General features: G+C 47.3%; 1 long non-coding RNA gene across 5 annotated transcripts in view; it reads left to right on the top strand.

Annotated features, from left to right (window-relative positions):
- The window catches only part of LOC132377305 (uncharacterized), a 189,647-nt gene that overhangs the window by 65,218 nt on the left and 96,642 nt on the right, over nt 1–27,787 (top strand). For all 5 annotated transcript variants that reach the window (XR_009506598.1, XR_009506597.1, XR_009506595.1 and 2 more), the window contains exon 3: nt 18,152–18,332. This is a non-coding gene — a long non-coding RNA (uncharacterized LOC132377305). The remainder of the gene's footprint in view (nt 1–18,151; nt 18,333–27,787) is intronic.

Here is a 27,787-nt window from a genome sequence, read left to right as displayed (position 1 = left end):
AATGGACAGTTCTGCTCTCAGTTTTTGAACTCAAAGCATTCCCCCCAGCTGGAGCCAAACCAATGGGTAAGACTGAGGGGGTGGGCTCAGGTCATGTCCCAAGTTCAAAATGGGGTCTAGGGAGGCAGATCTGGGGTGTCGAGCTCATTGTTTTCTTTGCAATCTTGCTCCTCTAAGGCAACTGAATTAGGATAATGTTTGTTGATGAAACGAATAAATCCCCAAATGTCAATAGCTGAGCACAACAGACTTTAATTCTCAATCATAACCATTCAAGGTGGATGTTCATGGCCAGCAGGGGGCCTTCCGTGTGATGATTCAGGGATCCAGGCTCCTTGCATCAATGCTCCGCCCTCCCTCATGGCCTCGGGGTTCTCTGCCTCCTGCAGGCAGACAGGGAAGAAATAGAGAAGGCACCTCTCTTAACCACCTTGGCCAGGACGCGATAGCTCACCTTCCTGCCATGAGAACCAGTCTTACGGTCTCCCCAGATGCAAGAGTGGCCGGGAGATGACGACTCTGCATGGCGCAAGGGAGAGCACTGGTTTGCCGTGGCCGTCCCTGCCTGCTCCCACTCTCTAGGGAGAGCTGACCCAGCAACCTGGCCTCCTTTCTCCCTACCAGGCCCCACCCTTCCCCAAGCCACCTGCTGGTCACCGTGGCCAGGCCAGGTTCTGAGGGGGCTGCTGAAGAGGAACAGAGGGAACACACGCGGACACTCACTAGGGAACAACACAGGCAGACGCACACTCCATGCTCACACCGTGACCTCACACTTCAGGCAGCCTCCTCCTTCTCAGAGGCCCTCAAACCACACCAGGCTCTGGCCTTTAGAGACACAGAACGCCGTGAGCCGGGCCTGCAGCGGGTCTGAGGAGGGCGTGGGCAGATGGCTTCCTGTCCAGGCCAAAGGCAGCCAGGAGGGATCTCACAGGCATCCCCTGGGATCTTCTGGGCTGCTCTCCCTGGGTACCCTGGTGACTGTGCTGGTAAAATCCCAAGTCCCCGCTGGTCAAGACTGGATCAAGGGGGAGCGGTGTGGGTGGGATGGAGGACAGGGATGACTTATCATCTGACCCAGGCCTTGTGCCTCCAACCAGGGCTTCTAACACACCTGCTGGCTCCCGAGGACGACACGAAGGATAACAGGGCTGGCTGGGCTTCATGCTGCTCATGATCTATGCATAGGATGACCAGATGTCACTACTTTTGTCTGATGCAGAGTATGTGTCAGGCCCCTCAAAGAGGGGTAAACGGTGAAGGCCAAAGGGGATCACATGAGCGAGTCAGTCCTTCCCTTTGGGGCAACCAGGGAAGGCTTCCTGGAGGCTGAGGCCTGGAGGCTGAGACTTGAAGGATAGGTAGGGAGGAAGCCCTCTGGGATTCCCAACAGTATTCCCATGTGTGTGGTGTGGTGCTTTGTCATTTCCAAAGCCAGCTAGGCAGGCAAGGCAGAGAGGGAGGCAGGGTCAATCGCTTCCATTTGATAGCGGAAGAAGGTGAGGACCAGAGTGGCCGAGCTCCTGGCCCAAGGCTGCACAGAGGTTTGTGAGTCAGAACGCAGATGTCGGCCTAGCAGCTCTGGGCTCTTTGTATCGATGTAAGCTTGATGAGCACGTTTCTTCCTCAAGGCTGGTCAGGGCTGGGTCCCCAGGTGGGGCTGGGAAACTCTCATCCAGGGGGCAGGTCCTCCCTGCAGGCTTCTCGGGGCTGGGTGCTCAGCCTCCCCTACAGAACATGTGTTTCCTGTTTTCCTTCCCCCTCTGGCTCAGAACGAAGAACAGGGTTTTCCTGAGCGGAAGGGCCTCAAAGACCTGGCCCTCTCCCAGCTAGTTCTGGCCGGTCCGCCTGCTCATGGCTCTTGTTACTCAGGATGATGAACCCCCTCACCCAACCATCCAAGGATCTTTGCGGCCATTATTTCCCCTCACTTTCCCCAAACTCCTGAAACCTGGAATTCGAGCCCATGGCCTTGACTCCCAACTTGGTGTTCTTTGAAGACCCTTTGCTGATCAGCCAAGCTCCTTGGCAAAACCTGGGGCTTTGTGCTGCCCTGAAGCCTAGGAGCCAGGGCTATGGGGCAGGTCTCTGGGCCCCAGGGCCTGCGTGAGGCAAGTCAGGACTTTGGCCAGCCCTTCAGCCCTGGAAGGTTCCGAGCCTGTCACCCCCATGGTTTCCCACTTGTCCTGGGGTGGAGGCTGGGGCCAGTGGGTGACATCACCCCCTTCTCCAGCCTGTATCTTGTGAGGTTGGCATGATCTTGGGCTCAGTACATAACTCTTCTCTGAACCACGGAGCCAGCATCTTGTCCACTGTCCCTGCTCCTTGGATGGAAGAGATACATGGGCTAAAAGAAGAGGAAGGGCAGGAGAGCATTCCAGGTCTGCAGAGCCTCGGACCCCGGTGCTGGCGTGGGCATTAAAGAAGAAAGGCTGGATTTCACAGGAGCAAGAATGGAATGGTGGTTGCCATTCTGTTGGGGGAGGGGGAAATGGGGTGATGAAGGTCAAAGAGTACAAACTTTCAGTTGTAAGAAGAGTAAGTTCTGAGGATCTAACGTACAGCCTGGTGACTAGAGTTAATAGTACGGTATTAGAGACTTGAACGTTGCAGAGAGTAGATCTTAAGCATTCTCACCACACACACAAAAAGTTAACTATGTTAACTGTGAAATGATGGATTTGTTAATTATCTTGATCTTAATAATCATTCCACAATGTATATGTATATCAAATCATCACATTGTGCACTTTAAATATATACAATTATGTGTCCATTATTCCTCAATGAAGTTAAAAGAAAAAAAAGGAAGGTGGCAGCCAGTGCCCCCTACACACACTGTGATTCCCACCCTGTGAGTGGAGAATAGGAAGGAAGGGCCTTCTGCATTTCTTCACCTGCCCCATCCCACCCCCGACAAGGAGGCTGTGAGGGGACCCCAGTCCTGGGCTTCCTGACAGTCCAGAAAGTGTGTCTGATGAGGTGCTGGGTATGAAAACGTTGTGGGGAGGGGCGGCAAAGGTGTATCTAGGTACAGAAGTCTGTGGGGTGCTCCTGTGTGAGCTGGGTGCTGGGCATGTGAGGACGGGATTCAGGCCCTGCCTTGGCCTGCAGCCCATGGACAGGCCTGGGGCCTGGGGCCTGTGGGAGACAACTGCCTCTGATGACCCGGCCTTGGGCTTTGAAGTCCTCCTTCCTTCTGGAGGCTCCAGGCACGAGCAGCCCAGGTTTATTAGGTACAGGTTTATCTGGGGCTAATTTAACTTGTTAAGATAATTGTGCCAGCGGCCGCAGCCCGGGGCCCCCGCCTCAGTAATTACCCTTCCCCTCACCTCTTTCATCTCCAAGGGCGGCCCCCCCTTTGCAGAGCCTTACTGGGCCCCTCATTTGTTGGGTCCTTCCAAGGCCTCGGGAGGGGCCCTGGCGATGCTTTCACATGGTCTCATATTTTTGTAAAAACTTGCAGAAGTGTGTTATTTCTACCACAGTCGTTGAAGGCTGCTGTTTCTTTTCCCCCTGACTTGCCCTCTGTCACATTTTCCCTCCTGTCAGGTGGTGTTGGAATAGCTGTGGGCATTTTTGGGATCCAGCTTAGGGAAACTTGAGTTGGGGATGCGTTTAGTGTGGGCGAATGGGCGGGTGTTTATGTGGGATGCAGTATATGTATATAGTGTTTCATGAATGTGGCTCTTGGTCACTTCTGTGTCTCGTTACAGTTATTGGGGGAGGAATGGTTTCCAGGAATTCACCTACTTCCCGTGGTGTTGACTCACCTGGTGTGATGCAGTGAGAACGTGTCCTATGGCTCTCAGGACAGGAAGCTGTGGGAAGTGGTAGGGAAATAAGATTTGAAATGTACAGAGCCAGAGGCTAGTCTGTGGAAAGTTCTTTTAATCTTACAGCTCATATATGAAACTTGTTAAGAATTTACCCAACTGACAACAGTCCTAAAAATTCACATGACATTGGTTGAGAAGCTGAAATAAACGTTTCTAAATTCTGAATAACAAAGTGCATAGTTCGAGCAACTGTATTAGGAGGAAAGACCATTCTATACTCTGTATAGAAAGTGCCAAATCATGAAATCACTGCCATATGATGAGGCAGTCAAAGAGAACATACAGCCCAAAATGTAGAGGATGTCAGTGAGTGAATTTATTAAAATATTATTTTTGTTTTTTGTGTATTTGGCAGCTTTTTAAAAAATGAGCGAGTGATGGGACTTCTAGAAAAGAATGAGAAGCATTTTAAAGTAATAAATTTTCACTTTTACCCTACTTTTGTATTTTGTTTTTGGTTTCTTAAAGACGGCTCTCTAAGTTGTATAAGTTTCAGGCCCCACAAAACTTGGATCCATTTTGGTGCTGCTGACATTTGTCTGTGGGTATGGGGGGAGGGAGAGCCCCTGTCTCCCCCTGGCCCTGAGGATGCCCTGAGTCAGGAAGCAGGGCTGGGGAGGGGCCTAGTGGACTTGGCCACTGTCCACGTCTTTCCTGTGGCCCAGGAGGACCTGCTGGAACAGCTGGACTCCTTTGCAAGGCTTCTCAGGCTGTCAGAACTTCCTGAAGGTAGGAGCTGAGTGAGCTGGTACCCTAAAGGCCCTTAGATCTCTCTCCATGTGTGTCTGCAGGCAGTGCAGGAGGACCACAGGGAGTGGAAGACATTCTTACACCATTGTCACCAAGTATTTCTGTTGAATGATTATTTCTTTAATGTTCATCTCCCTGAGTAGACTGTAAGCTCCGTGAGGACAGGAACCTTGTTTGTCTCTCTCACCACTGTAATCCCAGAACCTAGCACAGCAGCTGGTATAGAGTGGTGCTTAATAAACTTTTATCAAAAGAATGAGTTGAATAAATAAATAAATGCACAAGGGCAGATGGAGGGAGCCAGGCAGGGCTGCCAAGCCCTTCTCTCATCTCTAAGTCAGGAGCTCCAGGAGGTCCTTTGCAGACTTGTGGATGGTGTGTGTATGTGTGTGTGTGTGTGTGTGTGTGTGTGTGTGTGTGTGTGTCCATGGATGCGCCTTCTTAGGGCCATCTGTGCCATCGAGGAGCTGGAAGGCTGCAGGGGGTGGGGCAAGGAGCAAGGAGTGATTGAGGTGATGACAATGATAGAGGAAGGAGGAGAGGATCAGGTGATGAGGATGATGAGAGAACTAGCAATTCTCATAAAATCTGAACCCAAACTCTGGAAACCAGGAAGGGCTGTGAGGCCTGGAAGAAGATGACACCAGCCATCTGGCTGGAGTGAATGACACAGGACATGCCTGTCATCAAGGTTCAGGGGTGAAAAGGTCCTAGATAGAAGTCTAAAGACCCCCGAAAATGTTGGGCTACTGTCCGCTGGGGCGTTTTGGCCGTTATCCCCCTCGTCATGCTAGTGTGTGTGGGTGTGTGTGGGGGTGTGAGGGAGGAGGAGCGGCTCTGAGCCCTTGCATCCACTTGGTTCCAGGACACCTGCTTTTGCTGGTTTTCTACATTCAGGTCCCTCAATAAAGGATCCTGACAGTAGAAAAGATTTGGAAACAACCTATTTGGAACAAGCCATTGCAAAGCCAGGTTTTTGGTTTTTTTTTAAATTTATTTATTTAATTTATTTATTTTTGGCTGCATTGTGTCTTTGTTGCTGTGCGCGGGACAAAGCCAGTTTTTATTAGTCTCTCTGTGTGGGTTTTTAATGTCTCACACATCAATTGTTTTTTAGTGTAATACTATTAGTTCATATTTTTAAAAAAATCTAAAATCAGAGTAATTTGTCTTGAAACCACCCAGAGAGTTCTATGCTACATTAAAATTCCAAATAGAACAAAGGGACACTCATTTAGAAAGCTTTTTTTTTTTTTTTACATTTCCATAATTCTCAAGAGGAGAAAGAAAACGCTAATCAACACAGCAAAGCTTCTTCTGAAGCTCTAGTTCTACTTCAAAGAGCACAAGAGCATTGAAAGGGATACAGCCGATGGTGTGGGAGTCTCCTTCTATACCTGATGAGAGTAAAGCAGGCTTTTGTTAAAAAAACTGAAAGTGAATGCTTACTATCAGTAAAAAGGCCTCAGTCTCGGCCCACTTCTGCCAGAAAGAAACAAAAAGCTATTAACAAATTAAAAATTAAAAATTTATTAAACAAGAGATAGATTTTTTTTCCCATTATGATGATATCAAAAGAAGAATTTGGTGTTAGTTATAACTCTCTCCCCACTGTTCCCCTGAATGGTGTAGAATCAGAAAGAGCTTTCACAGCAATGGGGAAAATTTGCACACAAATGTGCTTGACTTAACAATGACACAATTTTTTTTTTCAGGATTGTATTAAAAAGATCAAATAATATTTAATTTTCATAGTTAATTACATTTCTTGTTTATCCTTTGAATAATAATTCTTTGAATAATTATTTATTTTAAAATGTTTGTCTCCTAATGATTTATTCTGAATTAATATTAAGTTTAATGTTTATATGTCTATAAATGAATGTTTTACTTAATGTTTTATCTGTTTATTAATTTTGAAATTAAAATAAATTTAATGTTTAGTTTGACTGATTTAGAAATTTATTAATAATTCTGAACACTTAAAATACATGTATTAAGTACAGAATTACTTAATACATGTATTTTAAGTGTTCAGAATTATGTGTTCAGAGCAAGGCTTGGTTTTATTAAAAAACTAAGTATAGCCCATATTGCAACCACCATGTGGAAAAATAACCTTGTCCTGACACAAAGGACAAAGCGCAGAGAAGTTAAGGGGACTTACCCGAAGGTCACGTGGCTATTTAGTGAATGGCAGAGGATGGCATATAAATCCAGCTCTTCCTATGCTAAGCCTATAGCATGTGGCCCCCGCCCTGTACTGCCTCCAGGCCCTCTGACCCAGGAACACCAGTGTGGTTCCTCCTCATCTGTGTTCCCAGTCACGTCCCTGTTGAAACCCCAGCCCTAATGCAGGACTGAGTCCCGCTACTCTTAGAGACGATGAAACCACAGGACCCAAAACCAACTCTCTTGCCTGTCAGCTCCCATCCACATGCGTGGATGCTGGGGACCCAAGAAGAGAGAGAAATGGGAGTCTAGAGTCAATAAGTCAGAGAGGCAGGGTCTGACCTTCTAGGAGAGGGCCAGATGCAGAACCAGGTGGTTTCTGCTGTCTGCCTGCACATCCTGGTGCTGTGCTGTGGTGTCACACACATCGATTATGTGCTGAGTCGGTGCTGTATTCTCACTGTCGAGTGATGCACTGCAGGGAGTGGGGGTGGTTGCTCGCTGCCCAGTCCCTGGTGTATCACATGTGTCATGTGAAGGCCCAGCTTAGAGCACTTTCCCAGAGAGACCCTGGGGCTGGTCCTGGTGACCCAGATCTATCCCATAGCTTCACTCTGGGTCTGACTTGCTCACAAACATCACCCTCAACTCCCAATTCGCAAGCCGAGGGCCCCATTCCTGGGCAGGCCCAGCTGCAGGCCACTCTGCTAATTAGTGACTGCTGATTGGCCCAAGAGGTGCACTCATTATGCCCAGTAGAGATCAAAGCCAGGCCCAATAATCTGCTAAACGAGATGTCAGATTAGGGCATTCTTCTGGGCTATTAGAAAGATTTTTCTCCCTGGGTAAAGGCCTGTCAGGGCATATGACCCTGTCACCCACCATGAGCTGAGCCAGAGGGGGGATCTGCAGCCTTTCTGCTCCTCTTACTTTGAATGTGGCCATTTAATGGGACAGCCCCACCCCAGGGGCCTGCATGATCCCCAGGGAGGTCACAAAATGGGAGGAGAGTCCTGTTTGGGCAGAGTTACCTCTGCTTCTTTATTCTTGGGGTTGCTGAGGGTCAGGGGGAACTGTGGACCTCCCTGGATCCCTGCGCTTTCAGCTGTACTATGGGCATACTGCCTCAGTTTACCTTCTAGGGCTGGGGGTCAAGTTTAGTGTTGGTACCACTCCCTCTTCTCAGGAACAAGCCCCAGACTGACATTTATTTCAAACTGAAAGCCCCAGTCCAACTTTCTCACCCCAGGTTTGAGAATGGCGCCCCAGTTTTTAGTATTAGTGCTAATAGCTTTTTGTTTTTTTTTAATTTATTTATTTATTTGGCTGTGCTGAGTCTTAGTTGCGGCACACGGGATCTTCATTGCCGAGTGTGGGACCTTTAGTTGCGGCATGCAGGATCTAGTTCCCTGACCAGGAATCGAACCCGGACCCCCTGCATTGGGAGCACAGAGTCTTGACCTCTGGACCACCAGGGAAGTCCCAGTGCTAATATCTATTAATGGCTGCCATTGATCAAATGCAGAGAGTACCGTGCACTGTGCTGGCTAAATTCTGGTTTTATTTATAATGTCTGAAAACACTACAAGTTAGGTATTATTAACATCCTCTATGAAACAGGAGCAGAGCAAGGCTCAGTAAATTGTCCTGGTCACTCAGCTTAGCAGCAGCTCCAGGGCTGGGTCCTGACTGGCTGAAGTCAATCGGCAAGTTGATTGGCTTAGAGAAAGGCACATGACCTAATTTTGGCCAATGAGAGAACACTAATCACTAGACTAAGGGAGGTCCTAGGAAAGGAAATCTTTCTCCCTGGATGGTGTGGGGTATGGATGGGAGGTCTGAGACGGCTGAAGCTATTTTTCTCTCAGCAGAGAAGAATCTGGAGCTGTTGGAGGGTGGGTAGCATGGGACCATGTGGGGCCAGCGTGGTGGGTCTTTGGAATCGTAGTTTGAGCCATTGACTTGAACTAAGCTAAATGAGTGAATACATTGTCTTTATTGTTTAAACCAATTTGAGTCGGGCTTCCTGAGACTTGCAAGTAAAAGTCTGGTATATGGCCCCTGTTCCAGAGGAACCAGACCTGCCCAGTAGGTCTGGGCCCCAAGAGTCAGCTCAGGGGTGAGCTCACCTGGGAAGCCAGGAGGCTATTGGAAGCAGGCTTGGCAGTCTGCCACATACCGTGGTTACCACTTGTCCTGCCGGCCACTGTCCCAGCTGCCACCTCAACCCAACTTGGCTACCGCCTCACCTGCCACCTCTCCTTTGCCTGGTCACTGTCTCCCACCATCCTCCATCCTGCCCAGCCTAGGTGGGATACCCAGATTCAGCCCAGGCCTGGATGAGCCCTCTGTGTTGGTTAGGATTAGGTTTGATTGCAAGAAACAGACATTCAAAGTGACAATGGCTTAAACAAGATAGAAAGCTATTTTAACAGAAAGTACGTAACATTCTCAGGATGGGTGTTCATGGTTGATGTGGCAGCTTGGCTCCACCAGTGTTCATTTGTACCTTCACTCTTTTTACATTGATCGGCTTTGCCAGAGATTTGTCTACTTTATCAGTCTTTTCAGAGAACCAGGTTTTTGGTTTTATTGATGCTTGCTATGTCCATTTTCTATTTCATTAATCTCTGTCCTCATCCTTATTATTTCTTTCCTTCTACATTATTTGGGTTTACTTTGTTGTTTCCCTCCTCCTTAACTTGAGCTGGACAATTAACTCTTAAGTCGTAGCCTTTACTTTTCTTACATAAGCCATAAGTGAAAATGCAGATTTTCTCTCTAACATCCCTGTAGATGCATCAAGAAATTTAGAAATGTCGTTATTTTCATTATTGCTAGGTTCTGAAGATTTTCTCATTTCCATTATAATTGCTTCTTTAGCACTTGAGATATTTAGGAATGTGTTTATCAATTTACAAAATAATGTCTTAAAAGTTATTTCTTGCTGTCAATTTCTAATTTCTAGTTTGTGCATCATACACGGTCAGTCTTTATAAGTATTCCAAGAAAAAAATGAATAATATAATGACTGAGTGAAGTGTTCTATATTTGTCCATTAGGTTAAGGTTGTTAAGTTAAATCATTACTAAAAGTATCTCTTTGCTCTCTCAGTTATAGAGAGATCTGCTATGATTGTAGAAACGTTGGTTCCTTTTTTGTAATTCTGTCAAACTTTATATATTTTGAAGTCATGTTGTTAGGTGTCTACACATTAAAAAATATTATATCTTTCCCAGTGAATTTCCTTTCATTATTACATATTGATCCTCTTTATTCCTAATTATGCCTTTTGCCTTAAAATCTATTTTATCTGATATTGATATTACTATACCAGCTTTCTTTCAGTGATTATTTTTTGTTATATTTTAATTTCATCCCTTTACTTCACACTTTCTGGGTCTATATATTTTAGTGTGTCTCTTGTACATAGCGTATAGCTAGATTAAAAACATCCAATTTAACAATCTCTGGCTAGGTTGGCTCATGTACATTTATTGTGACTTCTGTTGTATTTGTTTATCTGGGAATGTCTTAATTTCTCCTTCAGTTCTGAAGGATAGTCCTGCTGGATAGAAAATTCTTGATTGACAGTCTCTTGTATATGATGAGTTTTGTTTGTTTGTTTTTTCTCTTGCTGTGTTCAAGATTCTCTTCTTATCTTTTGACAGTTTGGCTATGATGTGTCTAGGCGTAGATGATGTAACATGGCAAGTCTGGAAATCAGATTCTCCTTTCCTTGAAGGGTTTGTTGTTTGCTGTTGCCATTGGCTTGCTTAGTGACTTTGCTGGACTAATTCTATAAAAGCTGTATTTCCTGTATATGCAGCCATTGAAGTCTCTGCTGGGTCAGCCTAGTGACCGACTAATGATTGATCAGAGATATCCTTAAATGCTTTGAACAAAATTTTCTGATTTTTCCATATTGATACATGAAGCTCTAGAACATTCACTTCAACCTCTGTATAGTTTTCCATTGTATGAATATACCTCCATTTATTCATCCTTTTATCTATTAGTGGACATTTAGGTCATTTCTAGTTTTTTGACATTACATAGAAAAGTGGGATTGAATATCTGTGTGTGTGTCTCCTCTAGCCCATGTGTGAGAGTTTTCTACCATATATACCTGGATGCGTAATTGCTGGGGGATGGAATGCATATCCTCAACTGTAGGAGATATTGCCAAACTGTTCTTCAAATAATTGTGCTCTAATTATACTCATTTATGTGTCCGTTACCAGTTTAGTTTTTTTAAAATAAAAACTTAGCTTTAAAGCTGACCTCAAAAGTTTTCTCCTTCTTAGGGCCTCTTGTGGTTCTTCTGCGCCACTGTGGAATGCTGTTTATTTCTGTCCTGTTGCATTTCCTTCACTTTGCCTTGTGCCACTGTTGTACGGATGTCCCTTCTCAACTACAAGATGCAATTTTCCTGGAGGACATGGACCATGGCTTGTTCATCAGAGCATCCCCCCAAAAAGAATCAGATACACAGTAGTCACTGAATTGAATGATTCACGATTTCAATACCTTTCTCTGGATCTGGTCCAGGTCCGGTCCCATAGGGGAGCCTTCAGCTTTCCCTCTTTCTCCTCTTGATATTTCAACTCAGCTAAGTTCATCTCGTATTACTAAGCACCCAAGTCTGGAGATACTCGTTTTGAGATGGGTTAGGGCTGGGATCAAGGTTGTCTCATGTGGAAATTTTGGCTAAACTCCTCTTCCTGCTGTGAAACGCAGGCTTCCTCATGAGCTGCCAAGTCAGGCAAACATCTTTGATTTTGGGGAGGTGGTCATCTGAGGTTTGGATTAATTTGGATGTTGCTGGGAAGAAGTTAACCTTTGCTTAGCCAGCCTTTCTTCATGGAAGTACAAAATGATAGACAACGATGTTAGGAGAGACGTTCAAACAAGACATTTAAAGTCACATCATTCACATATAGACAACTGCTTTGCTGGCTACAACTCATTCTTAGCTGGTCCTTGAAGCAGTTTCCCAAGGACCTCTCCTGGTCACACCTGGTTCCCATTACTGTATCTACATAAAAGCAGTAAAGCTGCCTTTCTTCAAAAGTACTGTGAAGCACGATAATTCACTCTGACCTGCCCCTAGGTTGTCCAGATGAGCTTGTCTGACAGTTTCATGTGATCACAGTTATCCACAGCTCCTCATGAAGGCACATTCTGTCCAGACAGAAACAAATAATTGGCCTGCCAGTTTAAAATGCCAACGGGATTCAGCGCATACCTCCTTGGGCAAAGCCATCCGCTCTGCAACTTGGTTGGCAGTCTTGTCTCGCGAACCATTTCCTGTATGCAGGCACATTCACCTGGTATAGATGGAACTCCTGCAGTTGCCTGGGCCCCTGGGTGGAAGTCCCAACCGCTCGATTGGTAGAAGAGGACTGGGAGAAAGCTGGGAGTTGGTGGCTTTGGGGGAACTACGCAGCTCTCATAAAGGGAGAGGCTATTCTTCCCCTTCCAATGGAGAGGGAAAGGGAGTCCTTTCTCTTTCTTTTTTTTTTTTATGTTTTTTTTTTTTAAACATCTTTATTGAAGTATAATTGCTTCACAATGGTGTGTTAGCTTCTGCTCCATAACAAAGTGAATCAGCTACAGATATACACACGTTCCCATATCTCCTCCCTCCCGCATCTCCCTCCCTCCCACTCTCCCCATCCCACCCCCCCAGGCGGTCACAAAGCACCATGCTGATCTCCCTGTGCTATGCGGCTGCTTCCCACTAGCCATCTATTTCACACTTGGTAGTGTACACACGTCCATGACACTCTCTCATCCTGTCACATCTCACCCCTCCCCCTCCCCATATCCTCAAGTCCATTCTCTAGTAGGTCTGTGTCTTTATTCCCATCCTGCCACTAGGTTCTTCATGGCCTTTTTTTTTTTTTCCTTAGATTCCATATATATGTGTTAGCATACTGTATTTGTTTTTCTCTTTCTGACTTACTTCACTCTGTATGACAGACTCTAACTCCATCCACCTCATTACAAATACCTCCATTTCATTTCTTTTTATGGCTGAGTAATATTCCATTGTATATATGTGCCACATCTTCTTTATCCATTCATCCGATGATGGACACTTAGGTTGCTTCCATGTCCTGGCTATTGTAAATAGAGCTGCAATGAACATTTTGGTACATGACTCTTTTTGAATTATGGTTTTCTCAGGGTATATGCCCAGTAGTGGGATTGCTGGGTCGTATGGTAGTTCTATTTGTAGTTTTTTAAGGAACCTCCATACTGTTCTCCATAGTGGCTGTATCAATCTTTCTCTTTCTTAAAGCCAAAATAGGGGGACACCAAGAGGCCCATTATTTTTTTTTTTAATTGAAGTATAGTTGATTTACAATGTTGTGTTAATTTCTGCTGCACAGCAAAGTGATTCAGTTATACATATATATACATTCTTTTCCATTATGGTTTATCACAGGATATCGAATATAGTTCCCTGTGCTATACAGTAGGACTTTGTTGTTTATTCATTCTATATATAATAGTTTGCATCTTCTAATCCCAAACTCCCAGTCCATCCCTCACCTACCCTCCCTTGGCGGCCACAAGTCTGTTCTCTATGCAAGAGATCCTTTCTTCAAGGACCCATTATCTGTGTCTCCTGGATGGTTCAAAATGGTTCAAAAATCATTTGCCCACATTTAAATCTCTTTTCAGAAAGTTAAAAAAAAAAATCTTTTGGAGGTGCTTGCAAAAGCCTTTTTATATGTTGAAGGGGCCCACAGAATGGGAGAAGGGAATTTCTGGTCTGCCCCTGCATGACGCGAGCAGGAGAGAGGGCTGGCTGGCAGAGTGGAGAGGGAGTAGCAGCTCTCCCGCTATTTGGCAAAGCCAGGGTTCCCGAGCTTCCTGTGGGTTTAGTGGATGCCGGATAAGGATAAGGCAGCTGGTCTTGAGTTCTTTACTGTTACCCCCTCCTGTCTTCCCCTTTCTCCCTTCCTCCTATCTCCTCCCCACCAACCACCCCCCCTCACCACCACCGCCTGCCCCCTCCTTCCCCCGCAGCAGGCTGCCTGCTGAGTGAGAAGTACCAGCAGCAAATGGCCCTTTGCTTCTTGCCTGCCCTTCTGAAGAGCCCAGACATGCATCCCATGGGAGAGCCAGCCCGTGGATGCCTGCCGCACTGGGGGCACCAGAGGTCATTTGGCTTCACTAAATAATTAGCAGAGGCAACCAACCTGGAGAGGACTTCAGCCTGACTGAGTTAGAAGATGTGTGCCCTTTTCCACTTCCTTCTCTTTGTCCCAAACACTGGATGACCTGGACCTAGGAGGAGGTGGGGGAAAGTGTGTGAAGATCAGATCAGATCCCTTCTCCATTGCAACTAACTGGGGCTACAGCTCTGGCCTCTCCTGGGAAAGGGAGGAGAAGAAACAAACCAATAAGCAGAAATGCGTCTTGATGAACAGAACCAGATTGTCCTGGAAACTCAAGGAGACTAAAATGTATGGGTTGGACCAAGTTATAGTTGGGTTGGACCAAGTTATAGTTAAGGGAGCCTTTAACCAATGAGAAAAGGAATTTGTCATAGTATAGATAGGGGTGGATAGAAGACATAAAACCATTTTTGTGTTTATTTCCCACTAAGTTGAGACTCTTCAATAAACCAGTTATATTTGTGAATTCTTGAAGGATCAACATACAGTTCAGTAGATTCACAAGCCCTAGACTAGACAATGGAGCTACAAAACATGAGACCACAATGAAGCATCAAGAACCGCTGAAAAGGGCTTCCCTGGTGGCGCAGTGGTTAAGAATCCGCCTGCCAATGCAGGGGACACGGGTTCGAGCCCTGGTCTGGGAAGATCCCACATGCCGTGGAGCAACTAAGCCCGTGCGCCACAACTACTGAGCCTGTGCTCTAGAGCCCGCGAGCCACAACTACTGAAGTCTGTGTGCCTAGAGCCGCTCTGCAACAAGAGAAGCCACCACAATGAGAAACCCGCGCACCGCAGCAAGGAGTGGCACCTCGTTCACCGCAACTAGAGAAAGCCCGCGCACAGCAATGAAGACCCAACACAGCCAAAAATAAATAAATAAAATAAATAAATTTTTTAAAAAAAGAACAGCTGAAGGTTAAGCTTTAAAGATAAATAAAACCTTCAAAAAGAAACCTAATTGTGGGAAAATGATTTTTGAACCAGGAAACATGAGTACAATGTAATAGTTCACAGTGGGAACGCAAACAGAATTGTTATCATTCTAGAAAAGCACTGAGGAGATGCTGCAGGTGGCCATGGTGGGCTGTGTGCTAACCGAAGTCATACCGGAGCAGAAACTAAAAGTGAACAAAGCAAGTGGTGAGTGCACAGAGGAGAACACCACACAAAGGAAAGCAAAGATGCTGTGAGAGGAGGCTGGTCTCTGCCTTGCCTCAGTCCCAATTCCCTTTCCTTTCCTCCTCTCTCCTTACAAATGAGATGCTTCCACATCTGTGATTCATGGGGGCCAGCCTCAGTGGTGTTGGTTCAAGAGAACAGAGTTCAGAAGCCAAACATGATGTCACTAGAACTTCAGTTCTGTCCTTGGATTTCTCAGTGATGAAAGCGGATACTTCTGAGCCCACACATCTCTCCACCTCTGCGCCTTGCCAGGACACAGCTTTCTCCTCTCCCCATAATTCCACCTCAAAGCCACCCAGTGCCTCTCGGACCTTTCTCTCCTTTCCCCTTTTCTTCCAATTTCTGCTTTTCAAAGGCCCAGGGAACCACCTTCCCCAGCAGGGATGACTTCAAGGGTGGGAAGGAGAGGCCAGGAGGTGGGTCAGTCGGAGTTCCTTTAGCAGGAGAGGGGAAGAGGGAAGCTGGGAACAATCACTGGTTAATGATTTTATCCCATCAAACAGTAAGTATGTAGGGTCTTTGCGGCCAGATGAACCTGACAAGGACACTGTGTGACTCAGAGTGAGTTACTTAACCTCTCTGAGCTGCAGATTCTTTAGATTTAACTGGGCATGATGATTCCTGCCTCATGGGGTTGGCTGTGAGGGTTGAATGGATGACCCGTGAGAAACACAGGGTCCCCTTGAACCCAGGGGAGCTGAGCATATCTCTCCGTGGCCCCCGGGGACATGGGAGTGCAGCCACCTAGAGCCTAGGGGACATGTGTTCCTCAGAGCCCCCCAGGATGAGGGGCTTCCTCTCAGCCCCTGAATCCAGCTTCTCGGGGCCAGAGTCCCCCCCTCAGCTCTGGGGGCTTCCCCTGCTTTCCTCTGATGTTGGAGGAGGCTGCCTTTTCATCTGACTGCCTGGTTGGTTTGGTTTGATACTCCCTGACTGTGCGCCTCTGGTGCCCCAGGCCTTGCTGTGGGAGCCTCTGGCATTAGCTTTAGAGGTGTGGATCTGTGGGGCTGGTTGGGAAACGTTCCTTCAGGGACATCCAGGCAGAAGGGCTTCCCTGCTTGGCTTGGTGCCCCAAATCTCCAAGCAAACACCTTCTCTGAGCCCCAGATCTCTGCCCCTGCTCTGTTCCCTTTGCTGGTCTGACTGGGTCAGTTCCCCTGGGTCCTCTCAGATGGCTGGGCCCTTCCTGCCTGCCCAGGATGGGGGCCCTGAGGCCAGCAGTCCCTCCTCCCCTGGCACAGCCCTTGGACTGCCTGGAAATGTGGCTTTGGGGATCAAAGGTGGAAATCTGAGGGAAGGAAGGAAGTGGGGGAGGGAGGGAGGAAGGGAGGAAATAAGTCAGTCACTGCTCCATCACAGGGCTGTGACGTGATGCTCCTAGGATTCTATCTGTAAAGGGCGAGCCCCGTGCCCCACACAAATGTGTCAGGTGGCTATGGACCTGACGCGTCGTCTTATTAATTTATGAGAGTCAGATGGAGGAACCACACTTGGCTTCTCGCGGCTCAGTTTGTCTCAGGGTCAGCACAGCCAGCACTTGAGATAAGCAGTCGACTCTGCTCCCCCAGGCTGTTCTGACTCGGGCATGGGTTCATCTTCTCACTGTTGGCGCACAAAGCAGGGCTAGTGTCAACAGGATGGGGAGGCCCAAGGAGTGGGGAGTGAGAAGCTGTTTAACCCACTTAGTGAATCTGCTGCTTAGAAACACAAACAAATAATGAATGTGCTAATTACGAAAGACAACAAGGTTTGCCGGTTTTCAACACCTGTCAGTCATCTCATTCCAATCTTCCCACAGCCTGTGAGATGGGGCGCGTTTTTCCTGGATTTGCAGATGTACTGCTGAGGTGACTGAGAGCCAGAGAGGTTCAGGGTTGTGCAAGTGTGCACAGCTGAGTGCAGATTCAAACCCAGGGCTGAGTGTCACCACCTCCCGGGCAGGCTGTCCTTCCCATCACGTTGTGGGCTCCTTCCGGGCAGCCCTCGGCCAGCGAGGAAGCCGGCGGTAACTCAGCATGTCACTCTCTCCCGTTGGCGGAAGGGTGACCACTCTCAGCACCCACAGGAGGAGGGACCCACCCCAGGTCTCAGGAGGCTCCTTGTGCTGGCCCTGGACGGGCCCCTCAGGCCTGGGAGTCATTGAGCCAGTGAACTGGGGGTGTGGATGGGGCAGGAGCACTGGCCTCGGAGTGGGACAGCCCTGGGGTTCCAAACCCAGGCACTTACAAGCTGTGACTTCAGGAGGGCCACCTTCTGTGCCTGGGCCTCATCTCCTTCAACAATAAGTGGGAAGCCAGAGAGTGGGGGTGCATCATAATCCCAATTTCTTATACTTGCTGTGAGTTTCTCATGTTTGCCCCATAAATGTTCTTTTAACTCTGTGGCCGCAGAGACTCCTCAAGGCCACCCAGGAAGGGGCTGTGCAGGGTAAGGAAGGCCTTACGGCTGATGGCAGGTGAGAGAAATGCTGAGGGTAGTGTGGGCTGGAAAGGGAGTAATTCAACATCTTCCCCAGCCAGAGGCCCCTTGCACGAATCCATAGGCCTTTTCAGTTTTCCGAGTGCTTTGCACACTTAACCTAGGAGAGTTGGTACCCCATTTTACAGTTGGTGAAGCTGAGGCTTAGGGGAGGAAGGAATGCTCTTGAGTTCCTACTCCACCCCCAGCTTACACTGGGCACTCTGGCACCTTTTGTCACCCTTATAGAGACCCTCCCTACGGGGTCAGTATTATTGTGCCCATTTACTGTTGAGGAGACCAAGGCTCAGGAGGAGTCATTTGCCCATGATCACACAGCTACCAGATGGTGGAACTAAGGTTGATGCCTGGGGGCCCCTGATTACAAAGTCTATGCTTCATTCACCACGAGGACAGGACAGGTACTGTGCTCAAAGCCAGCTTTCTGGACATTGAGTCCAGTGCTCTTTCCTTGGCCCAGGTTCCCCTTGTCCCGCTCAGAGACTTCAGAGGACACTAAGTTGGGATCTGACGGCTGTGCTTTTGCCTTCTCAGGTGCACCGCGTTTCCAGTGGGCTCCCACTTGGTGCTGGCTTGGCTTCTTGGAAAGAGAGTGAAAAGTCAGAGCCTCAGAGCTGCCACTGAACTCCACAGCCTTCACCTTGCCTCTTCCTGTTTGGAGGACCCAGATCCAGTTAGCGCAGTCCTGCTTCCCAACTAGGAGCCCGTCCGCTGAGTAAGTGCTGGTGGGCAGGGCACTGCCCGTTATCACACCGTTGCTTACGCTGGTGCAGAACAGGATCCCGGCCGGTCCGGCCTCCTGGGGAGGCCAGGTGTCCCTCTGGGCCTGGGAACCCATTCCCCTGGGGCTGAGGTGTTGCTTCCCTTGATGGTAATATGGTTCAGGGCTCTTATTTCTGTGGCTCAGGAAGCGAGGGGGTGTGAAAGGGTTAACTTAATTTTGGCCGTTATTCCTTTTTGGCAACTGCAAGTCAGCTTAATAGGATCTCAGCTTTCCTGTTGCCTCACCAATGAAACAGAAACCAGACCACAAGGGGGTCTGGAGCTGGTTACACGGTGATGCCCCCGGTGATGCCTCCTGGTGGGCTGAGGGGCCTCCTCGGAGATCTCATTAGGAAGTGACGGTAGAAACGCCACGCAGGGCTCCCCTGTCACCCGGGTAGGGGAAGGGGCAGGGAACTGGGGGCTCCCCGGAAGGCCCGCCTCCAGGCAGAGGGGAAAGAGGGCAGGTGTAGTGTCCACAGATGTGGGCTGGGATCCCGGCTCCACCACCTTTACAAAATCAGGGAGTCACAGCCTGCTGGGGTTCTTACCACTCAGGATTCAGTGCATAAAAAGCACTCAGCTTGCCACAGAGCATGCCCAGCTCAGTAATTGTCAGCCCTACCCAACTTGTGGTGTTTCTCTCTCCCGCTCCTCCACTCCCGGGCCTTTTCTGTTCCTCTTCTCTCTTCCTGAGGCGCTCTTCCTTCAGTTCATTTCTTGGCCAGCTCTTACTTCAGATCTCAGTCTGAATGTCACTTCCTCCAGGAAGCCCTCTGAAACCAGGCTGGCAGACCTCCTGGTGCCCTGAACTTCCCCTTCCGGTCTTGTCCCTAGCCTTCCCCGCCTCCATCGTCGTTTCCCCGTGAGGCAGGTGTTGACTGTGGCTCCCTCACCCTGGGGCCTTGGCAGCAGGGCCTGCGAGGGTCTGCACCATTCACAGCCTTGAGAGGGAAAGAGGAACGGGTGGGCGGTGTGGGGGGGGGGGGAGGGACAGGTCACCGGTGCTCTGACCCACCGAGGCGCCCTCCGGGAGCCAGGAGCAAGGGGATTTAGCCAATCCCGAGGTCGGGACTCTCCTGCCAGGATCGCTTTTCTCTCCGCTGTGGTTTTCATTATTTTTCATTCCCAGACTATTTTGGAAGCTGGCTGCCATGGGAACTGAGTCTTTGGAAAGCCCCGGCCTCTTTCCCCCCCTGCTCCCACCCCTCCTTCTATCTCCATTCCCTCTTAATTGGTTTTTAGTTCCCTGGCTTTCAGGCTGGTCTGTTTATTTTGATTGCTGCTCGACAGAGCAAATCTTTAATGAACCAGCTTGTGGGGAGCGCCCTTAGCAGCCGCCTGCCTCCAGGGAGTGGGGGAGGTGCTGGGCCCGGGAGGAGGTGGTGGCCAGGCTCAAGGTGGCAGTCTGTGGTTTGGGCCCAGTCTTCCTTCAGGTATAGTCTGAAGTAAGGAAACAGAGCTTGTCCTCCCCAAGCTGTCTGCAGCCTCAGCCTGGAAGATCCCACAGCTCTTTTAAACAACCCTTCACAGGGCTCCCCCCGTCCTCCCAGTGACCTTGAGGGGAGTGGGGCTCAGGGAGACTGAGAGACCCAATCACCCAGCCAGCAAGCCTGTGCCTCCGTGATCTGGGGCCTTGCTGTCATGCCTATGTCTTTTTTCCTTGTATCCTCAATTTCCCAGGAGCGTCACTCACCCTTAGGCCAAACTGGCAGCCTATGGTTCCAGCTAGGCTCTTCCAGACCCTGGCTTTGCGAGCCAAGGCCTCCTTGTTTTATGCCTCGGTTTCCCCACCTCTGTGGCTCTAGTTTAGAGCCATCTGTGCCATACACTACTTATAGGGCGGCTTCTTAGACTGGATGAGATTATGTGTGCCTGCAAACTGGAAAAGGTTGTATGAATGTGTGTCACTATGATGAGTGTACAACACACTCCATAGAGTTTTCCTAGCTGTAGCCAGGCTAGAAGAAGCCCCAGGCCCTTTGACTGGCCCCATCTTCAGGGTGACCTCAGGGGATGTGGGTAGTTTCCCCTTTCTTATTGACCCCATTCTGCTAGAGCCATTAATCATAGAAGCAGAGACCCATGGGGTGCTGGAGTGAGAATCTGCCTTAGAGATCAAGCCCAGTGGCTTTCAAACTGGTGTTAAGAGCTCCAGGGTTCTGTGACTGGGACTTTGAGGACAGTAGGAGTGGGGCTAGCTTTCTTCCCATTCCTAACTTCATTCCAAGGGCCTCTGCTTTTATCTGCTCTGTGTCATGGGGTCATGTGGTATTTCTTTAGAGAGGAGGGCTCCCTTTCTGTACTGGTCATGGTTGGCTCTCCAGAATATGTTCAGACCAGATGGCGATCCCATCTTTCCTTTTCTGTGATTGGTTGGAAAGAGGCACTTCTGGCCAATGAGCGGTAAAAGGAAGTCTGATAGGGCCTTGTGGGAAAAACTTCTTGCTCCTAAAACTCAAACACAAGAAAGATGGATTCACTTCATTCTTGGCTAGGGGTGTGCGTTGGTTGTGCTGCCTGGTACTGTGGTAGCCATCCTGTGCCCCTGAAGGAAGCCAGATCAAGGACAAAGCTAATCCATGGAGAACTGCAGAGTGCCTGACGACATTGGTGGGCAGCTGACCATACCAGCCCTGGAGTGGTCCTGTCTCTGGACTTTATCAGATGATAACTTTCTTTATTGTTTAAGCCTGTTTGAATACACTATCTTTCTGTTTTTGATTTTTGCCGTTCGTTTTTTGCTTGCTTTTATTATTTACAGTTGAATGCAAACTAATGGATGCATACTTTGAAAACTTTGACCTAGCTCGGTCCCCACATTCCAAAGATAGGGTGACTGAGGCCCAAGGGAATTGGGAGTGACTGGGTCAAGGTCATGTCCTGATTAGTAGCAGAGGTGGTCCGGCATCCCAGGACTTCTGACTGCTGGTCTAGGACTCTTGCCTTGGATTCACAGCTGGAGATCTGGTCTCCTGGGGCTGTCCCAGCTGGCATTGCCTTCTGGTCTCTGGAGGATCCAGGCAAGCTAGGGAGGCCCTGCAAGGCTGAGAGAGTTGGGACCAAGGGGGCAGTATAGACTGAGGGCCTCTTCAGCTGTTCTTGTGGGCAGCTTCTGAAAAGCACATGGTAGATGGATAATCCATTCCTGTGCCAGGCTGTGAGATCATGAAAAGAGGGAGAAAGTGAGGCATTCAGGGTAGCCATGTATATCAGTTAGGAATTACATTTGGCTGCTTAAGATAAACCTTAAACAAGTTACACAGTTATTTTTCTTACATAATAGGAAGTCTAGAGATAGGCAGTCCAGGTTGGTGCAGCTCTTCAAGAAAGTCATTAAGAATCAAGACTTCTGCTATCTTCCTGCTCTGCCATCCTTGACTTGTAGCTTTTATCCTCATGGTCACAAATGGCTGCACCACCTCCAGGCTTCACAACTGAGTTCCAGGCTGGAAGAAGTGGGTAAGGAAAAAATTTGTGCTGGCTGGATCAATGTCTTTTTATCCAGAAGCCCCACTCTAAAATTCTTTGTATGCCTCATTGGCCAGAAATATGGACATCTTCAGCTAGATTTGGAGGAGGTGAATATTTTTAACAGGGAATTTTGCTGCCCCAGACAAACTCAAGATTTTTTTAGAAAGGAGAGAGGGGGAAGTGGATATTGGGAGGCAACCAGCAGTCTTCCACAGCAGGATTTGCTCAGTCTTAGCAGAGCAACTGAGCCAGGAATCAAACCCAGAGGGTGTGAGCCTCTCTCTGAAAGCTCTGAAGCTGCTCAGGCCTCAGTTTGCTGCTTCCAGGGTCTCCTCCCTCTTAATCATCTCCATCACAGATGTCAAAGTAATCTTCCCACAGCACTGGGTCTGTCACGTTACTTCCTGGCCTGAAATGTCCCTTTGCCCATAGGATGCAGTCCACATTCTTTGGCTTAGTATTTAAGGTCTTCTGATCAGGTTGCAAACCACGTCTCTGGGCCAATTCGATTCCTATCCCCATCCTCAGCTTGCTTTTTTCCCCATTTGGGCATTGCCCAAACTTCTGGTAAGAACCAGAAGTTCGCATCAGTTGTGCAGTAGCAACATCAGAAGACCTGGTGACTAGTACAAGACTTCCTTTTTTTGCTTAGAACCTTGCCTTTTATACACTGACCCTCGCCTTAAGAAATTAACCAGTCTAAGCGTGTGTCCTATTCTGATATCCTGCTCTAGGAGCTTCTGAGCCCCACAAGGAGGAGTAAAATAAAATGCATTCATTTCTCCTAACAAGATGTCATTTAAGAATTGTCAGTATAGTGTTCTCCCGTGCTGCACTAAGTCAATAAAAGTCAGTTTTCCTTCTATCAGAACAACTTTCTCTAACTGAACAAGGGTTTTCTCCAATTTAGACATTATTCATCTGATCTCACCTTTGTCTTGTCCTGTTTAGTCCTAAACTTTCTTTGTCTCTAAGGGGAAAAAATGGCCATAGCATTGTCAGCAGATGAGTACCAATAAGTCGATGGCCAAAACCAGCCCCAAGGACCAACCAGTTTAAGGTCTTGCTTGGTTGGTGACCTTCAGAGGATGAACTTCAGCTTGGCTCTCCGTCTGAAAATGTTTGCCTCCATCCTGAGTTTGTGTCCCAGAGGGTAGATGTGTGAGACAAAATTTCCAAAAACTTCTTTTGCTGAGGGACTGCAGCTGGAGATAGCTCCCCTCTGGTTGGGAGCCCGAGACAGGAGGTGCAGAAGCAACTCATTTGTCCAACTGTTATTAACTTACATGGGGTCATCTCAGTCCAAGTCTGCTTCTCCACTAGGCTGGAGGCCCACTCTTTGTAGGATTCTCATTGTAACCCAAATTCTTGTGCATATTTTACAATATGGCAGAACCCCTCCAAGAACAGTCTGGAATTACAGTGGCCAGGTTGGGGAACTTACTTACAATATGACCCAAATGGCCCATCATAATGGTGCCTTAGACCAGGAATCAAGAAACTTTTTCTGTAAAGGGCCAAATAGTCAATGTTTTAGGCTCTGTGGGACACACGGTTTCTGTTGCAACTCTTCAGTTCTGCCATTGGGGTGCAAAAGCAGTGATAGACGGTCCAGATAGGCATGACTGTGTCCCAGCAAAACCTTATTTACAAAAAAGGTCCATGGGCCAGAATTGGCCTGTGGGCTATAGTTTATTGAACCCTGCTCTAGTGCATACCTCACCTGCCAACAACATAATCTTGGCAAAACAGTAAAGGTGGGGCATGCCTGGGAATCAAGACCTCAAGGCCCATTAGAAAACTTCCAAATGAATGTCATACAATTATCCCTTTTAATGGAATATGAATATGTCCTGCTGTTTTTGTTTTTGTTTGTTGTTGGCTTTGGGGGCATGTTTGTATTTAGATTTGTTGAAACCTTTCCTTGTTGAAGAGCATCAGAACAAGCCATTCAGTTTTGCGTTTCCTACTGGAGGGGTCCCGTCTACTGCTGTAGTAATGAGTATCCTCGTATTACTAAGATGATCATTAAAGAGTTCTGCAAGAAGACAGTGCTGCTTACTTAAAATTCCTCTGTCCATACCACCCCCAGTCTTCAGGCAAAGTAGAAGGATGAATGGAATTTTCAAATTAAATTTAGCCCAGCTTTCAGAAACAACTGAATTTCCCTGGTCCAAAGTCCTGCCCTTGGCCTTAATGACAGTAAGATGAACTGCTTTGAGAGTACATCAACTGTCTCCTAATAAGTTAGTAACAGGCCTCCCCAAGCATCTAGGACTATCACCTCCAATCCTTGACTCTACCCTGTTAGGAGCAGCAATAGCCAAATACTGCAAGGGGTCAATACAATAGGCCAGTTTTATTATTAACGTCCTCCTACTCCATGCCTGCACAAACTAAAACTTCGTTTTTGGAAGAAACATCATAGAAACGCAGCCCTTGGACCCTGATGGAAAAAGACATTATCAGTTACTGCTAATACCTAGGAGAGCAGTAAAACTCCAAGGGTTTGATTTTTGGATGTATGCTTCCCAATTAAAGAAACACAAATCACCCCTGGCAACTGGAAGGCCATCACGAACAATAATTTCCCAGTGAGGATGCTTAAGGATCCCCCAGAAGCAGAAGATCTTCAGAAGGAGACTCTAACCTGAGACCTTCATGTTAAGCAGAAGACAGCATGAAACAGACGTGCTTCCAGATCTTCAGAATAAGATGGCTCAGATGCGGGAAGTCACAAATTAACACACTCTCCTTTGTCTAACACTCTTCCTTTAATTTTTGCCTATTTCTTTCTACTTTGCTATTTTGTGGCAATAGTTTGCTGATAGTATAGCTGCTTCTCCACAGCATAAGTTTTATTTAGAAAATGTCTTTGGTCATTATCATGTTTATTATTATCATTTTTATAAATTTATTTATTTATTTTTGGCTGCATTGGGTCTTCATTGCTGCGCATGGGCTTTCTCTAGTTGCAGCGAGCGGGAGCTACTCTTCGTTGCAGTGCGTGGGCTTCTCATTGCGGCGGTTTCTCTTGTTGTGGAGCATGGGCTCTAGGTGTGCACGGGCTTCAGTAGTTGTGGCACGTGGGCTCAGTAGTTGTGGCACACAGGTTTAGTTGCTCCGCGGCATGTGGGATCTTCCCGGACCAGGGATCGAACCTGTGTGCATTGGCAGGCGGATTCTTAACCACTGCACCACCAAGGAAGTCCTATTATTATTATTATTTTGGTTCTACCCATAAGAGGTGTCAAGAGATTATCCAGCTCTATCATTAGGCACCTACATCCTCAACACAGTCTATGCCCCACTAGAGGACTATTTTTTTGTGTGGAAATCAAGCCTTAACTTCTTAGAAATGCTTAGGTATTTAAGATCCCAACACCTTCTGTGGAACATGTCTCACTGAAGCATGCCTCCAGGAACTTACAAAATGAAGTCACATAAGCTATTCTAGAAAACTACCTGGAAGAAATATTGATTCACTTTTTATGTGCACCATCCAAATGGTGATTTCTATAATGAGGGCTATATCACTGAAAAAGAAAGACAGAAATGTACTATTAACCTTAGTTGATGTTATAAATAATTTTCCATAGCTTTTTTTTTAAATTTATTTATTTATTTTTGGCTGTGTTGGGTCTTCGTTTCTGTGTGAGGGCTTTCTCTAGTTGCGGCGAGCAGGGGCCACTCTTCATCGCGGTGCGCGGGCCTCTCACTGTCGCGGCCTCTCCTGTTGCGGAGCACAGGCTCCAGACGCGCAGGCTCAGTAGTTGTGGCTCACGGGCCTAGTTACTCCGCGGCATGTTGGATCTTCCCAGACCAGGGCTCGAACCCGTGTCCCCTGCATTAGCAGGCAGATTCTCAACCACTGTGCCCTTCCATAGCTTTTGAGGTTCATTGGACAAATCTGAATTCTTTGGTCCAGTGGAAATGGACAATCAAATAGCTTTATATTTTCTATTAGCTAGCTGTGCCATTGCCAACATTTTGTGTTACACCTGGATAAATATTACTGACTAGGTATAACAATCTATTTTGAAACTGAAGGAGATGGCCACCTTTCTCTCTGAGGTAAACCCAAATGGACTCTAGGACATGATTATTAACCTGGGATTCCACAAAGCCTAAACATCACCCTTTTCATCTCCATGTCGATGGTGGTTGCCAAGTGTAGACTCTCCGGAGCCTTGACTGTGGGTGAACAAGTATAATCACATCATATGATCCAACAACTCATCACCTGATGAATGGAACAGGAAGGCCAGATTTGTCCAACTCCAAACTGTTGTTTCTGAGATGATAATGTCACCTAGCATCCTGACAGTGATGTAGAGGCTGCTTTTGTGGCTGACCCTTTGGTTTGGCCACAAAATGGCCATAAAGGGGAGGGTCTGGTGGATAAGAACCAGTACCCCTCTCTCATCAATTATGCAATTATCACCACAGCATGTCTGGATTTCTGTAACACTTTGTTCTTCACTCATCACCTCACCTCACTTGAACCGACCTTTGCCTTAAGAAAATAATCAGTCCAAATACTGGTTCCACTTCTGATATCCACCTTCTACTAGAAAAATGAAAACCATGGCCTCACTTCTCCTAACGAGACATCGTTTCAGGATGCTCTCTGCAACATTCTACCTGGGTGCAGTGGGTCAATAAAACTCAGTTTGCTTGTATCATCACAGGTTACATTTGGGGGAGGAGGCTTTTCATAGGAATTATTTTGGATCTGTTTTAATATCTTACACACTTACCAATATCTGGTCTAGAATCCTCTGAAAAAATTCATGTTAGGTGTTCTAGTGACAAAAACTTTTGCATTTTGGGGAAAAGAGTTATTTGAATCCTGGAAGAGACACAGCATGCATGCCTTAATTAATTAGTTAGTTAATTCCCTTGTTTATTCAACGACTGTTTTGGGTAGCTGTTATGTACAGGAGCCTGTGCTAGGTGACAGCAGTTCAGCAGTGAGCAAGGCAGATGTGGTGTTGCCCTCGGGTAGCTCACAGAGGTGTTTCTTGAAAGCATGAGCAGTATTTTGTCTCCCTCACTAGTTCAGCCAGCTCTGCCCCATCCATAGCCCACGGCTGGAGGGATGCCCTGAGGATTATCCAGGGCAAAATAGTTTGCTTGCTATACAGCTGCTGCAGTAAATTTGCATGCTCAAAATTCCCTTGATATCACAGAATTCAAGAGTTGGTAGGGAACTTGGACCTAGTTATCCAATCTTTTATTATGTAAATTATGTTTATTTTATAAATTAGTAAACTGAGACCCAGAGATATTGAGAAACTTGCCCAGCATCACAGAGCAAGTGTGTTGTGCGCGCGTGTGTGTGTGTGTGTGTGTGTGTGTGTACACAAAAGAGGGGCATAAAAGTCATATATTCTAAGTAAGGTGAGTCAGAATCAAGGTCATTAAAAATGGGCTTTCTGGGAATTCCCTGTCGGTCCAGTGGTTAGGACTTGGCGCTTCCACTGCCGTGGGCCCGGGTTCAATCCCTGATCGGGGAACTAAGATCCCGCATGCTGCGCGGCCAAAAAAAATTTTTTTTAAAAGGGCTTTCTGAGAGACTGCCAATTGGTTATGAACTCCAAGGCTTTATTTTTTTTAAGTAAAAGATTGTTCAGTTTGAATATTGAAGCATCAGTGTTTCCTCTTTTTTGGAACATTAGGATTTTTAAAACTTGGATTAAAAAATCACATAAATTATTCAAAAGCATCCTCCACTCTTTACATAAAGCTCACATTCCTGTTGTTGTGTTGTCAACAGAAGTAGCACCTTATAACCCAAAAGTGATATCTGGGAGGTAAGGGTGGGGGGTGGGGAGTAAGACCCTTGAGAGGCATCAGGCCTCTTTCCCTGAGCAGAGGCAGTTCTGAGACAGAAGGGGTCACTCAGAGATAGAGACCCCCCCTGCCTACCTC

This window comes from Balaenoptera ricei, chromosome 13 (assembly GCF_028023285.1).
Source record: "Balaenoptera ricei isolate mBalRic1 chromosome 13, mBalRic1.hap2, whole genome shotgun sequence".
Lineage (NCBI taxonomy): Eukaryota > Metazoa > Chordata > Mammalia > Artiodactyla > Balaenopteridae > Balaenoptera > Balaenoptera ricei.
This window is presented reverse-complemented; position numbering and strand designations above follow the sequence as displayed.